Raw genomic sequence first — 13,440 nt, 5'->3', positions numbered from 1 at the left:
GGGAGTTGGATTAGGAGCCAAAGCACGACTGAACCTAGAGTCAATCAGGGGTGTGCTGATTAGTTTGGGCTATTAAGCAAGGAGGAAGGCAGTGCCCAATGAGCTGGAATGGTAGGAGCTGGGGTGGCCTTTTCTTGGAAAGTGTCTCCCCGCGGACCTAGGGCTGGATTTTTCTTTTTCCTTAGCTGCATTGGTTCACTCTTTGTCTAAGGTGAGCCTTTCTTCTTTTCTTTTCTTTCTTTCTTTTTTTAATTGTAATTTTATTGTCTTCAAGTAGTTGTTCCAAGGAGTAACAGTTGAACATGTCAGTTGACGAGTCCAGGGCATCTAAGTCAATGTCATCTGAATTCTGACTGACTCTCAGCTGCCTGGTGAAGGAAGACAGTATTAGACCAGAGGGCACTCAGTGGCTACAGTGGCTTCCCTGCCTCTGCCAGGGGACTGGAAATGACATGAGGTGATGTGTCTGTCTTACAGAAAGGGGCCTTCCTTCTTGGTAACATCAAAACCACTCGTGACAAGATTGTTCCCAGAGAGTCCTCAACCTCCAGAGAACCCTGGCAGTTCGTGGTCCCAGCTCCATTTTTAAAGAGAGAATCAAGTCAAGTCCTGAGTCTGTTGGGGAGAGAGAGGCCAGGAATGGGTCTCCCTCCTCAGGAGACTTACTAAATGAGACCAGAGAGGAGGTGCAGGATGAGGCTTGTGGTTTCAACTTGCTAGGCAGGGAGGATGAGGCTGGAGTGCCCAGGTGTGGGTGGGTCTCAGGAAATGGGCATGGCCAAGGCTATTTCTGTTCTAAGACACCAGTGCAGCTGGGGACAGATGATTTATGTGTGAGCCCTGTAGGTCAGAGTCACCTCTACAGATTAATTGGTCACATAAGTAAAAGCCCAACAAAATAAGAACCAGGAAATGGACACTTGCAAGGAAGTAGTGTGGGACTAAGGGGAGAGGAATAGAAGAATGAAATAAGAAAGTGGGGAGAATACAGGCAAGAATTCATTATCCATAGCACAGAATTGAGAAATATAAAGGAAATGGTAGGTTGAAATGGGGGGGGACAAAGATTTTGAAGTCATCACAGAGATCAAGATGCATTGCATACATAAACTGCCTCGTTTAAAGGCAAAAGAATTAAATACATAATGTAAAATTGAGAAAATCAAGGGAAGGGGTGGGTTGAGAGGGGTGGCTGAGAAGGTTGAATGGGTGACAGTAATTGAGATGCCCTGTATTCATCAACTGCTTTAGAGAATAGTAGCTCATTTGTACAACTACTTAAAGATAATTTTAAAAATCCAAAAATAAATAAATAAAATAAAAGCAGACACAAAGAGACAGTATTTTACTTAAAAAAAAAAAAACATGCTGTGTGATGGGCTAGACCAAGAGAGGCCTCTGTGGTGATTGTACTTGAGTCCCCATACTCCTTTATTAAGGGTGGATGTGATGGCCTTGCAGACTGGGACCTGAATCTAAATCCAGCCTTGTCTTCTTCAGTCTTCAGAAATCATCCCTACTACCCATCCTTTCCATTCCAGCATCCCACATGGTCTCTCCAGCAGGGAATGGCCAGAGAACATCCCAGGTCCTGCTTAGATTGGATTTTCTTATTACACGGCACACGAGAAAGCGGTGTGTTATGATTCAGGAAGGTTGTGTAACCACATTGTGGGTGGACAGCCATGAGGTGGCAAAGTCACACCTCTAGCCTGGATTTTGTGACTCTCTCGTTCAGTGATTTTCCTACTACTTGTGCTCCCCTGAGGCTCATTTGAGGCCCTTATTCCACCACGTGTTTTTCCCAACCTTGGATGGAAGTCTTTACGACTCAGCCTCCAGGACCTGTAGGCCTAGAGAACTAGTAGAAACCCATGGTAGAAGTCAGTGAGATCCGTTGTGGTAACTCCATATTCTGGAGAACACTGGATTTTGTGGTTTATCCTGAGTATTCCCCAAAATATTAATAGATGCCTGGGTGTGGGGAGGAAACTGTCTGAGCAATGAGGTGAGGTGAGGGGTAAGAGTACAGCTGGGGAAGACTGTTCACATCTGCCAATGTGGCTGTAGGAAGGTCAACTTCAAGGTCACTGTGCTGGGGAGAGTGTTCCCTACTTTGTTCCTTCCCACACTGGTAATTTCCAGCCCAGGGTGTTTGTGTTGGGATTCATGAATATGGGAGCCTGGCAGGACTGCCTCCTGGGTACATCTGCCACCCCAACTTCCAGAGCTTTCAACTCAAACATGGGGTGACCCACCACTGGGGAATGGGTCAACTTAAGTGGCTTGACTTCTGATTTTGTGGGGATACATGTGAAGCAAATGAGAGTCAAGAAACAAGCTGATGGAAAAGTCTAAGAGAATCCTGCAGGTCTGTGTTCCTAATATAAAAAGACTCTGTCTCAAAGCCAGGCACCAGTGGCTCACACCTGTAATCCTAGCTACTCGGGAGGCTGAGAATTAAAGGAGTTCATTTAGAAAGGCAGAAAAGTCTGTACCTCTAATTAGTCAGCAAAATGCTGGACTGGAGATGTGGACCAAATGGCAGAGCACCAGCTGTGAGTGAGAAATGCTGAGCAAGAGTGATAGGCCCTGAGTACAAGCCTACAATAAATAGAAGTCTCTCTCTTGAGCTCTGCCGTATGGCTTTCTGAAAGTCTCCAGTGGGATCCACTGACCCTTTGGCCTGCCAGCTCCCACTGCACTCCTCTCCCCTAAATAGGCATTTTGAGGTTCTGGCTGTCAAAGGATATAGTATGAATGGATGGGTTGTCAGGTATTACAGTCTTGGAGAAGTTTCTCTCTCTGTCTCTGTCTCTGTCTCTGTCTCTCTCCTCCTCTTCTTTCTCCTCCTCCCCCTCCCTCCTCCTTTCTCCCTCCTCCTCCCTTCCTCTCAGCACAGGGTTTGAACTTGGGCTTCAGCACTTGAGTCATGCCTCCAGTTCTATTTGTTTATAATTTATTTTTCAGGTCAGATCTCACTACTCCTAACTCTGCTGGGATTACAAGCATGCATGAGAGAGAGCGGGGGGAGGGTGTTCTCCTATGCTCATTTCTCCATAAATGGCACTGAACTCTTTCTATCTGGGATTCTGTATTCATGGATTCAACCAGCCATGAATAAAAATCATTTTTTTAAAAATTGCATCTGTCCTGAGCACCATGTTCAGATTGTTTTCTTGCCATTATCACCTAAATGATACAGTTAACAACTATTTACAGATCATTTATGTTGTCTGGGATGTAAGTCACCTAGAGATGATTTAAGGAACAAAGGGAAATGTAGTAAGTTACAAATACTACATACACCATTCCACATAAGGCACTTGGGCACCTGTAGATTTTTGTTATCTGTGGAAGGTTCTACAACCAGTCCTTTGTGGACATGGAAGAACAGTAATATAGGGGGCTTCTGTGCATCTTGAAAATCCCAGTAGGCACACTGTGTGCTCTGTAGCTCTGGTGTCCCTCTGGGGTACACAGCAGCAGGAAGCAAAGAAACTTCAAGGTACCCAAGGCAGCTGGAAGAGCCTCTAATGCCTTGACCATGACCAAGGTTGAAACCCCAGTGGCAGCTCTCAAACAAGGTTTTCTTTGATGGTGAGTCTGCATGGGACAGTTATCCTTCAGGAGTAGATAGCATATGTCCTTTGTCCAAGGCAGAATACACAGAATTTTCTTGAAAGGAACTAGCCCCCAGGAACTGGCAAACAAGACAGGATCGAGGACATGCAGCTTTTTTAGGTGTGCTAAGGGGCCATTGATAACTGCATGCTTTCTAGAAGGAAGGAGGTGATGGCTTTATGCCTCTTGAGAGGGTACGAGTGCACCTCTAGGGTGCTTAGCCTGTTTTTTAAGGAGAGTCTCCACAGGCTGGAGTGTTTGCTTAGAGCCTAAAGCTTGGCTCATATAAATAAGGGTCTTCAGAGCAATTCAGGGTGGGTAACAGAGGAGGAAAGCACAGGAAATACAGATAGCTTAGAGGTGATTATAAAATTCCCTTTCAGAAATGCAAGGAGTTTGTGCATCTTTGAGCCTCTGCATCCATTCTAAGGAGGCAGCTGTCTAGTCTGATGTGCACACATTGCTTTTCAATACTGCAAAGTCACAGAATCACATTCCGAGCTTGGCCCACACAAGGGATTCCTTTGGCTCATGCCTGGTAATCCTAGCTATTGAAGAGCCTGAGTTCTGAGAATCACAGTTCAAAACCAGCCTGAGCAGAAACATTCCTGAGATTCTGATCTGTAATTAACTAGCAAAAAGCCAAAAGTAGAGGTCTGACTCAGGTGGTAGTACACTAAGCTTGAACAAAAAAATACCCAGGACAGTACTCAGGCCCTGAGCAGCAACACACACACACACACACACACACACACACACACACACACACACTCATCTCTTCTCTCTCTCTCTCTCTCTCTCATCTCTCTCTCTCTCTCTCTCTCTCTCTCTCTCTCTCTTCTCTCTCGCTCTCCTCTCTCTCCCTCTCCCTCTCCCCTCTCCCTCTCATCCCTCTCCCTCCTCTCCCTCTCCCTCTCCCTCTCCCTCTCCCTCTCCCCTCTCCCTCTCTCCTCTCTCTCCTCTCCCTCTCCCTCTCCTCTCCCCTCTCCCTCTCCCTCTCCCTCTCCCTCTCCCTCTCCCTCTCCCTCCTCCCCCCCTCCCTCTCCCCACCTCCTCCCCCTCCTCCTCCCCTCTCCCTCCATCCCTCCTCTCTCTCTCCTCTCATCTCTCTCTCTCTCTCTCTCTCTCTCTCTCTCTCTCTCTCTCTTCCCTCCTCTCCCTCCCTCTCTCTCTCTCACTCTCTCTCTCTCCCTCCAGGAGTTGATCTTGATAGCTGCACCTTCATCTCTAAAATGTAAAAAAAAATGAAAAAAAATTCTCTGACTCCTTCCTAAGCAAAAGACTCACATTAAAGCAGAACCAAGGTATCTGTGACATGCAGGCTGCAGAAATCGCCGATCTAAGGATCTCACCACCATCTTCCACTTTGGAGCTTCTCACGAGGGAAGCTACCACAGGTAACCTCCAGTAAGGGCCTAGTGGAAAAACAGGACATGGAAGCCAGGAATCCGGACTCTAGCCTCACCAAAACTCTAGTTGGAAAGCTTTCTTTCTGCTAGGAGGCATCTGAGGACGTACCAAGTTACAAGTATACAATCTCAAGGCCATCTCCTTCCCAGGAGAGAATAATTAAAATTCATTGAGGTCATCCAGCTTGCCAAAACTGAATAACCTGCAACTTGTATTCACTAGGGATACTGACCATTCCCTACCACGCTTGTGAAACCACCATTTCTATTTAGTATTGATGGAACACTTACTACAGGGGGACTCCCTGAAATCTGTTTAGTCCCACAGAGCACATCTAGGCCCCAGGGAAGAGCTGAAGATGGCTGGCATGTTTATTTTTTCTAGAAAATCTGGTAGGGAAGAGCTGAGACCAAGGCTGCACTGTCCTGATTTGGTCTCTTCCTTGTGTGATAGCACTTTATGACTGTTTGCATCACCTGCTTTCATCAAGAACACGCTGTGAGCTTCTCAGTGAGGATTGGGGCGATGGGATGGGCTCTCCAAAGTCACAGAAGGAAAACTTGCTCATCTGTCAAGAACATTAGAGAAGCCTGGTACTAATGCCCTCGCAGCTGTAGTCCTCGCTACGCAAAAGATTGAGATCTGAGGATCAGGTTCAAAGCCAGCCAGAGAACAAAGCAAAACAAAAAAAACAAACCTATGAGACTCATATGTCTAGCTAATTACCCCCAAAAGCTGAAAGTATAGCTGTGGCTCAAGAGGCAGAGCACTGCCCTTGAACGAAAAAGTAAAGGACAGAACTTAGGCCCTGACGTCAAGCCCCAGTACACACCACACACACACACACACACACACACACACACACACACACACACACACACACACACACACATATATGAACATTCTAGATGGACTTCAAGCAGTACAGCATCAACTGTAAATAAAATCAGGACAAGGGCTTGAGGTTTTCTGTGTTCAAGGCCCAGTATTAGTATAGAAGAATGTCAAAATAGGAAACAATAGTTATAGATAGGAAATTCTGGGTACAGCAGGTTAACATTCCTGAAGATGAAAAACACAGAAGACAGAAAACAATGATGAGTATCAACTTATGGAAAAACCCACTCACTGCTCTTGCATCTGGGTGCTATTTGGACACAGTAGACCTTGTGTTGACAGATTTTAAAAGTTAAAATCCCATTGGGTGACATGGGTGTCCTTCTGCTACCTGGTTTCTGTCTGCTCTGCCTAACCTACCTGTGCTCTTCCATTGAAACATTTCTTCCTGAGGGCACTCTGATTCTGCTCTCTTGCTTCCGACCTATTCCTTCTGAATCTGTCCACCTGTGTAGGCCATCTATGGTAATTTTCTCTTCCTTACACATGACTATGTAAAGCCCTCCCCAGGTTTTCCAGGTAGAAGTAACTGCCTCTTGTATGTGCTAGTAATATTTCCTGGATATTTCTGCCTCACTGGGTTTATCACCAGCTTCTCCTCTATAAAATACTGAACTCTTAAAGGACAAGGGCCATGTTTTATTCATCTCTGAAACTCTCGGTGTGACTACTGTGGCACCTTCAGTAAGCTATGTGTGTGTGTGTGTGTGTGTGTGTGTGTGTGACTACATGATAGTGCCTTGTGTATGTTTTGGGTGGGTGTCAGGGACTTAATGGCTCACTCCTGTCACCCTAGCTTTGTGGGAACTTGAGACTGACAAGATCGAAGCTCTAGATCAGTCTAGGCGGAAAAGTCTGTAAGACTCCATTTCAATGGAAGAAATTGAATATGATGACACGCACCTGTCTTGTTAGCTACAAAAAGTAGTGTAAAACAGGAGAATCAAGATTCTAGGTGCCTTCAAAAATAATCAGCACGCACAGACACACCATAGGCACACATAGACACACACACACACACACACACACACACACACACACACACACACACACACACACACAAACAGGTAGAGAGCACAAATGCAAGGTCCTGAGTTAAAGCTCCAGTTCCGTCCAAAAACATGAAATAAATAGAAAAAAAAATCCTAAATGGCAGCCAGTGTTTTGTTGCAAATGACTAAAAAAAAAAATCAGCACACACCTTTCTTCTCATTGCCTCAGTAGATTCTCTAGTTTTCCTTTGTTAGAAACACATTTGAATGTTCCCAACATTCTTACCAGATGTTGGCTGTCAAGAACAGCATGCCTGGAAGATGAGAGAACCATTTGAGCCACATTCTGTGCTGTCCCATTTAGAAGCTGGAGGCCTGGGGCAGCGGTTGGGGTGGGGGGAGATGTGTTTCTATGGCGGTGCTGGGCTCTCCAGCACTGACATGTCTAAATCAAATCAGGGCACTCACAGGGGTGAACCATCTGGAGAAGACAGTGACCCTAACTACAGATGGGAGGCCGAGGGTAGCTATGGAGTAAGGTGAAGTTAATATTTCAGTCTGGTCTCACTGTGTTTAAATAACTTGTCAAGGTTCTTACCTTGCAAAATGGATGCGATTGTGGTACAACTGGGTGCTGGTGTTTCGTGTCTGTAATCCTAACTACTTATGATGCTGAGATGTACAAGACTGAGGTTTGAGGCTAGTCCTGATTAAAAAAAAAAACAGTTGCTGAAATGCATTCTTCATCAATTAAAAAAAAAGTACTTGCTATGCCAGCTATGGGATAAGTATAACGAGGATGAGCTGTAGTCCAGGCTGGCAAGACGACCACAAAAATGGCAACAAGCAAAAATAAATAAACAAACTCGAAAAACTGAAGTGTCTCACTGGACACTACTTTCCTCTTCCCCTCTGACTATGAGACACGCATGGGCTGTTATAGACGCTTCTCAAATCAACCAACAAAGCCTGTTCCCTCCAAGACAGCATTAAGGAGAGGGAAATATTATCTACCAGGAAAGAAAAATAAAGCCCACATCACAACTTTCTGGTCCAGAAACTAAGCATTAGCATTGGAGATGAATTTCTGGAAAGGTCCCTGCCTTCAGACAAACCCTTAGAAAGGCCATGGAGTACATGGAGTAACATTTTTTTTTTTCCAACAGGTAATGTTGACTGTAATAAATGGAAGACTCATCTACCTTGCTGTCTACACATCAGTGCATGCGTGAAAACATCTCCAAGTCACAGTTGTGGCACCATTTTCCCCTGGAAAAAGGATGTCATACTTCTGTGGCCTTGACAGTTGTGGTTCAAGGGAAGCCGGAGGCATCAACAGAATGACAACAAAATCTCCCAATACTACTTTCTCCCTCATCTCCTGTAAGTTCTTCAAAGATAAAACAAAAACACACCACCTCCAGTCACTAATGGTTTACACCTATACTATAGCTACACAGGATGGTGATTCCAAGCCAGTCTATGCAGAAAAGTCCTCTAGACATTATTCTGAAAATAACCATCAAAAAGCTGGGCTGGAGGTGTGGTTGCAGTGGTAAGGCACCAGTAGAGCAATTGTAAGATCCTGAGTTCAAACACCAATATCTTAAAAGGGGGGAAAGGGAGTGAAGCGACTGCACCAATAAATGAATTGATTTTTAATTTCTATTTTATTTTGCTTTGCAACCCTTGCCAGATCCTTGCCTGGACCCTACCACTGAGCTCTCTTTTGCTTTGGTTCTTTTCTTGTCAGCCTAGCACATCAACACTGATGTCAAAAGTCCCCAGATTCTGGAAGCTCACAGCTGGCCCTGTGTGGACTTTCTTCATAGGCTAGGGCTCAGGGCTTGCAACTCTGAAGTCTTCATGTTTCCAGCTTCCTAAATTTTGATAAAGTTTCCTGGCTGACATTGTCTCTTCTTTTAACTCTTTTTCTGTGGATTTTAACCTTTGGGGTTGTTACTCCTATTTCTGTAGAGAAACAAAAATAATCACTCATTAAATCCATATATATATATTTGTCTTAAGATTATTTTTATTTATTTATTTTTTTGCTAGTCCTGAGGCTTGAACTCATAGCCTGGGTCCTGTATCCGAACTTCTTTTGCTCAAGGTTAGTGCTCTATCAGTCAAGCCACACGCAGTGCCTCTTCTGGGCTTTTTCTGAATTGTTCATTGGAGATCTGAATTGTTTATTGTTCATCCTTTTGGGGATGAACTCAGGACTTTGCATAGTCTGTATACCATAACGGAGTCTTAGGATTAAAATCATTTTGTAATGAACTAGAACAGATGCAGGATGAAAACGCAAAGCGTTTGAAACAAGGTGAACGTTTTGTCCAACCATGCAAACAAGCATCTTCACGAGGCGGTGGCTGGGACAGGCTTCCTCAGCAGTGGGAGGCTTGGATTGGAGCCTCAGCTTCAGCATTTGCCAGAAGCAAGACTTCTTTAAGCCCCTTTAGACATAGGTACCAGGTTGCCAGAATGAACTTTGAGGCAGTGTGCAGAGTTCTAGCCCAAAAGGGTGCCCTCCCTGCGAACTCCTCCCCTCTCCTCTTGCACACCAGGACCAAGTCAGCCCTGATTGGCTGCTCTTCTCTAGGCTGCTCACTAGGCTCCTCCCCTCGCCTCTGAGACCCAGAATGTGGTTCTTTCCAGGTCTGTTCCCTCACTTGCTGCAGGGGTCTTGCTTTCTGGAATCTGATGTATACTCTTCTCTTTTGTATAACTAGGAGTGTCTATTTTTCCCTAAACCAGACCGGCACCTTTAGAGGCTTCTGGTTTTTCAAAATAACTCCTTGATGAACAGGATCTAAATAGGGCAATATTTTTTAGCATGTCCTCAGTTTCGTGTGTGTGTGTGTGTGTGTGTGTGTTTCAGCGTGCTCACCCATTAGTACTGGATCTTGAACTCGGGGCTTGTGTTCTCACTTGACTGCCACTTGAGCCATACCTCCACTTAGCACTCTTTGATGATCAAGAGTCTCAGATTTGTCAACCTCACCTGGCTTTGAATGCGTTGTGATCCTCAGATCTCAGCCTCCTGAGCAGTTAACATTACAGGTGAGAGTCTCCAGCACCTATCAGATTTCTTTAAGGAAATCACTCTTTGGATTTTCAATCAGGCTGATGCTTTTTTTTTTTTTTTGCCAGTCCTAGGCTTGAGCTCATGGCCTGAGCACTGTCCTTGGGTTTCTCAAGGCTAGAGCTCTACCACTTGAGTCTCAGCACCAGTTCCAGAGGAATCAAACCCAGGCCTTCGTGCATGCTAGGCAAACACTCTACCACTAGGCCAACTCCTGGCCCCAGGCTGATGATTTATGTCAACAAAGTCAATACGTGTGTGTGTGTGTGTGTGTGTGTGTGTGTGTGTGTGTGTGCAGGGGACCTCCATACTCTGCTATGCTACTACCTGTTGTGCATTGAAGACCTAGGTGCTCTCTGTCTCTGTCTCTCTGTCTCTCTCTGTCTCTGTCTCTCTCTCCCTCTGTCTCTGTCTCTGCCTCTCTCTCCCTCTGTCTCTGTCTCTGCCTCTGTCTCTGTCCCTGTCTCTGTCTCTGTCTCTGTCTCTGTCTCTGTCTCTCTCTCTCTCTCTCAGTGGTGGAACCACAGAAGAAGAAAAATTTTTTACAAGAGATATGGGGAGATTGTATATATATATATGTATATATATATATTTGTTTATTTGAAATAGAATGGGGGGAACAAGATGAGGGGGAGGGGGGTGGGGGAGAGAAATGGGGACAAAAACATGAGAAGGGGTATCAATGTTTGTGAAGTAATGCACCTTCTATCTGGCAGATATAAAGTAATTATTCTATTAATTACAATAAAAAAAAGAAAAAACAGATATGGGGGGGAAAGAGTCCTATTGGTTTCACAGAAGTACAGCAATATATCAGGTCAAAAGCCTTTACCTGCTCCTTAAACACTAAGATCTATAGACCAGAGAGAATGTGTCAGCTCTGTCCTCCTCTGTTGCTCAGCAATGGGCCTCGTAGGTTTGAAGGTAATGAGCCAGAGGTGGGGGACAAAGGAAAGGTCACTGCTTGGTTGCCATAATAATTATTCTTTCTGGTGCCATTGTGTAAGAGGTTCCTACCTCGCCATTGGGGAAAGCTGTTAAGAAAACATTTATTTTCCTCATTTGGGGATTTATTCTGCACTGCCTCTGAGAAGTACTGTTTACCTTTGAGAGGTACGTGTTGGTATGTGTGTTTGTCTTATCACAGCCAAGGGCTGGATAGGTGGCAGGATGAAAAGGTAGGTATACCTGCAACCGTACTGGCGGGGTAAGTAGAGCACCAGCTCCTGGGACCACTGCTCTGTACACTGGCTGGATAAAGCCCCCATTTAATGGGAACTCCACCTCTCTCCTACCAATTTTGGTGACCATTCCCATCCTGTCTGAACAGCCCAATATGATTCTACACGACACAGGGCAGATAATGGGTGAAAAGTGTAGAGACTTTTCCAGGAGAGGTGCCCAGGTGAGAAGAAATTGGAAGGAAGAAAGGAGTAAGCCATCTGGCTATGATTCAAGGGGAACCTGGATGAGGGTGAGAGGGAGTACAGAATGGAGGATGTATCCCAGGCAGCAGTGTGGAGTCTGACCGTGCAGGGCTTCACCTGGAAGTGACCTCCTTGGATATCTGGTCATATCAGTGCATCTGTAGAGACCCTGTTCTCCCTATATTTGGAGGTTTGCAGGCGGTGTCTTTGTGGACTTCATACCCAGTTCTGGAAAAGTGGTCTGCTTGGAGTTAGGTAGAGTGAGTAGGGGGGTTGAGAGTATCCCAGTGGATGGGATTGAAAGATGAGGAAACATAGGCAAAGGGCCACACAGTGCAAGATTGAGAAAGGAGGGAGGAACAGACCTAGGGACAGAAAAGCAACCACTGTGGACTGAGGTGTCCACAAGGAGGAATTGTATGGAGGGAAAGATTGAATGTAACAGAAGCTTTGATTCTCTCATCCTGTTGTCCCCTCCATTCCCCTCACCCCAGGGTAGTAGTATTCCCTGATAAAAGTCTTTTACAAACATCACATGGGAAATGCTGTCATGCAACAGGTTTTACTTACACCTGTCTGCTTGTGCTGCTGTAATGAAACACACAAGTCAAGGTGATTTGTGAGCAATCAAAATATATGTCTCCTAGTCTCAGGAGAGTAACATTTGACTTTCAATGATACAACTTCCCACAGTGGAAAGCATTAAAGCAAGAGGGTTTGTGCACTTTGCCTCCCCAGTAGAAGAGAGAGAATCCCTTTCATCCAATCTTTTGAGCTTGGACCTCATGACTTAATCACCTTCTAAAACTCTGGCACCCCTGACTCTATTCTTTTTGCTTCTCTCTGACACCTGTCTGATTGGACTTGCACATGTATGAGAAGCTGGAATATCCTTCTGCCTTGTAGTTTTGCACTGATGTCTATTTTATCCTGTGGACATCCGGATGTATCAGGTCTCCTGTGCAAGGCAGTGGTGTCAGACACTGGTGCATGCTCTCTGAGCTATGGTGCTATATGGGCATTGGTTTTCTGAGCTTCTAACAACTTCCTTCCTTCCTTCCTTCCTTCCTTCCTTCCTTCCTTCCTTCCTTCCTTCCTTCCTTTTCTCCTCCTCCTCCTCATCCTCCTCCTTGTCCTCCTCCTCATCCTCCTCCTCCTCCTCCTCGTCGTCGTCGTCGTCGTCGTCCTCCTCCTCCTCCTCTTCCTCCTCCTCCTCCTCCTCCTCCTCCTCCTCCTCCTCCTCCTCCTCCTCCTCTTCTTCTTCTTCTTCTTCTTCTTCTTCTTCTTCTTCTTCTTCTTCTTCTTCTTCTTCTTCTTCCTTCTCCTCTTCCTCTTCCTCTTCCTTTTTCTTTCTCCTCCTCCTCTTCCTCCTCCTCCTCCTCTTCTACTCCCCTTCCTCCTCCTCATTCCTCTTCCTTCTCTTCTTCTCTCTCTCTCTTTTTTTTTGCTGCTGGTATGGAGCTTGAATTCAGAACCTATACACTGTCCTTTAGCTTTTATTTTGCTCAAGCTGGTGCCCTACTACTTGAGCTGAAGCTCTCCTTTTATCATGAGATGGAGAAGGAATGTGTGGGCTGTCTGAGTTCACAGACATGTGGCTGCCACGTGAACAGGGCAGCTCACTACGGTGGCTGTGTTCTGATGCTTCCAATGGGAAAGCAGTGTGAGGGTTCACAGAGGAGGAAACTGGGCAGAGAACAACGCAGAGAGAGATAACAGGATTTCTAAAGGAACCACAGGAGAAGACTGTGCTCGTGAAATACACTGAGTTTCTATGTTGGTTTACCCAATGACAAGACCATTACCCTACCCACATTATCTTTCCTTCTCACCAACATTATCTTTCTTAGAGAGGGAGGTCAGCCCTACCTTCTGACTGCCAATTCTGTATGATAAAGTGCTACATTGTCTTATAGCTACAGTGACAAGGGAAGGGCCGAAGGAAAGCCAGGTCAGCCTGACTTTTAGGATAGCTGAGTAAGTTATTAGGCAGGAGAGCAGG

The sequence above is a fragment of the Megascapheus bottae genome, chromosome 27 (assembly GCF_031878675.1).
Source record: "Megascapheus bottae isolate mThoBot1 chromosome 27, mThoBot2.hap1, whole genome shotgun sequence".
NCBI classification, from domain to species: Eukaryota; Metazoa; Chordata; class Mammalia; order Rodentia; family Geomyidae; genus Megascapheus; species Megascapheus bottae.
The sequence above is the reverse complement of the archived record's forward strand: the minus strand, read 5'-3'. Positions refer to the sequence as shown.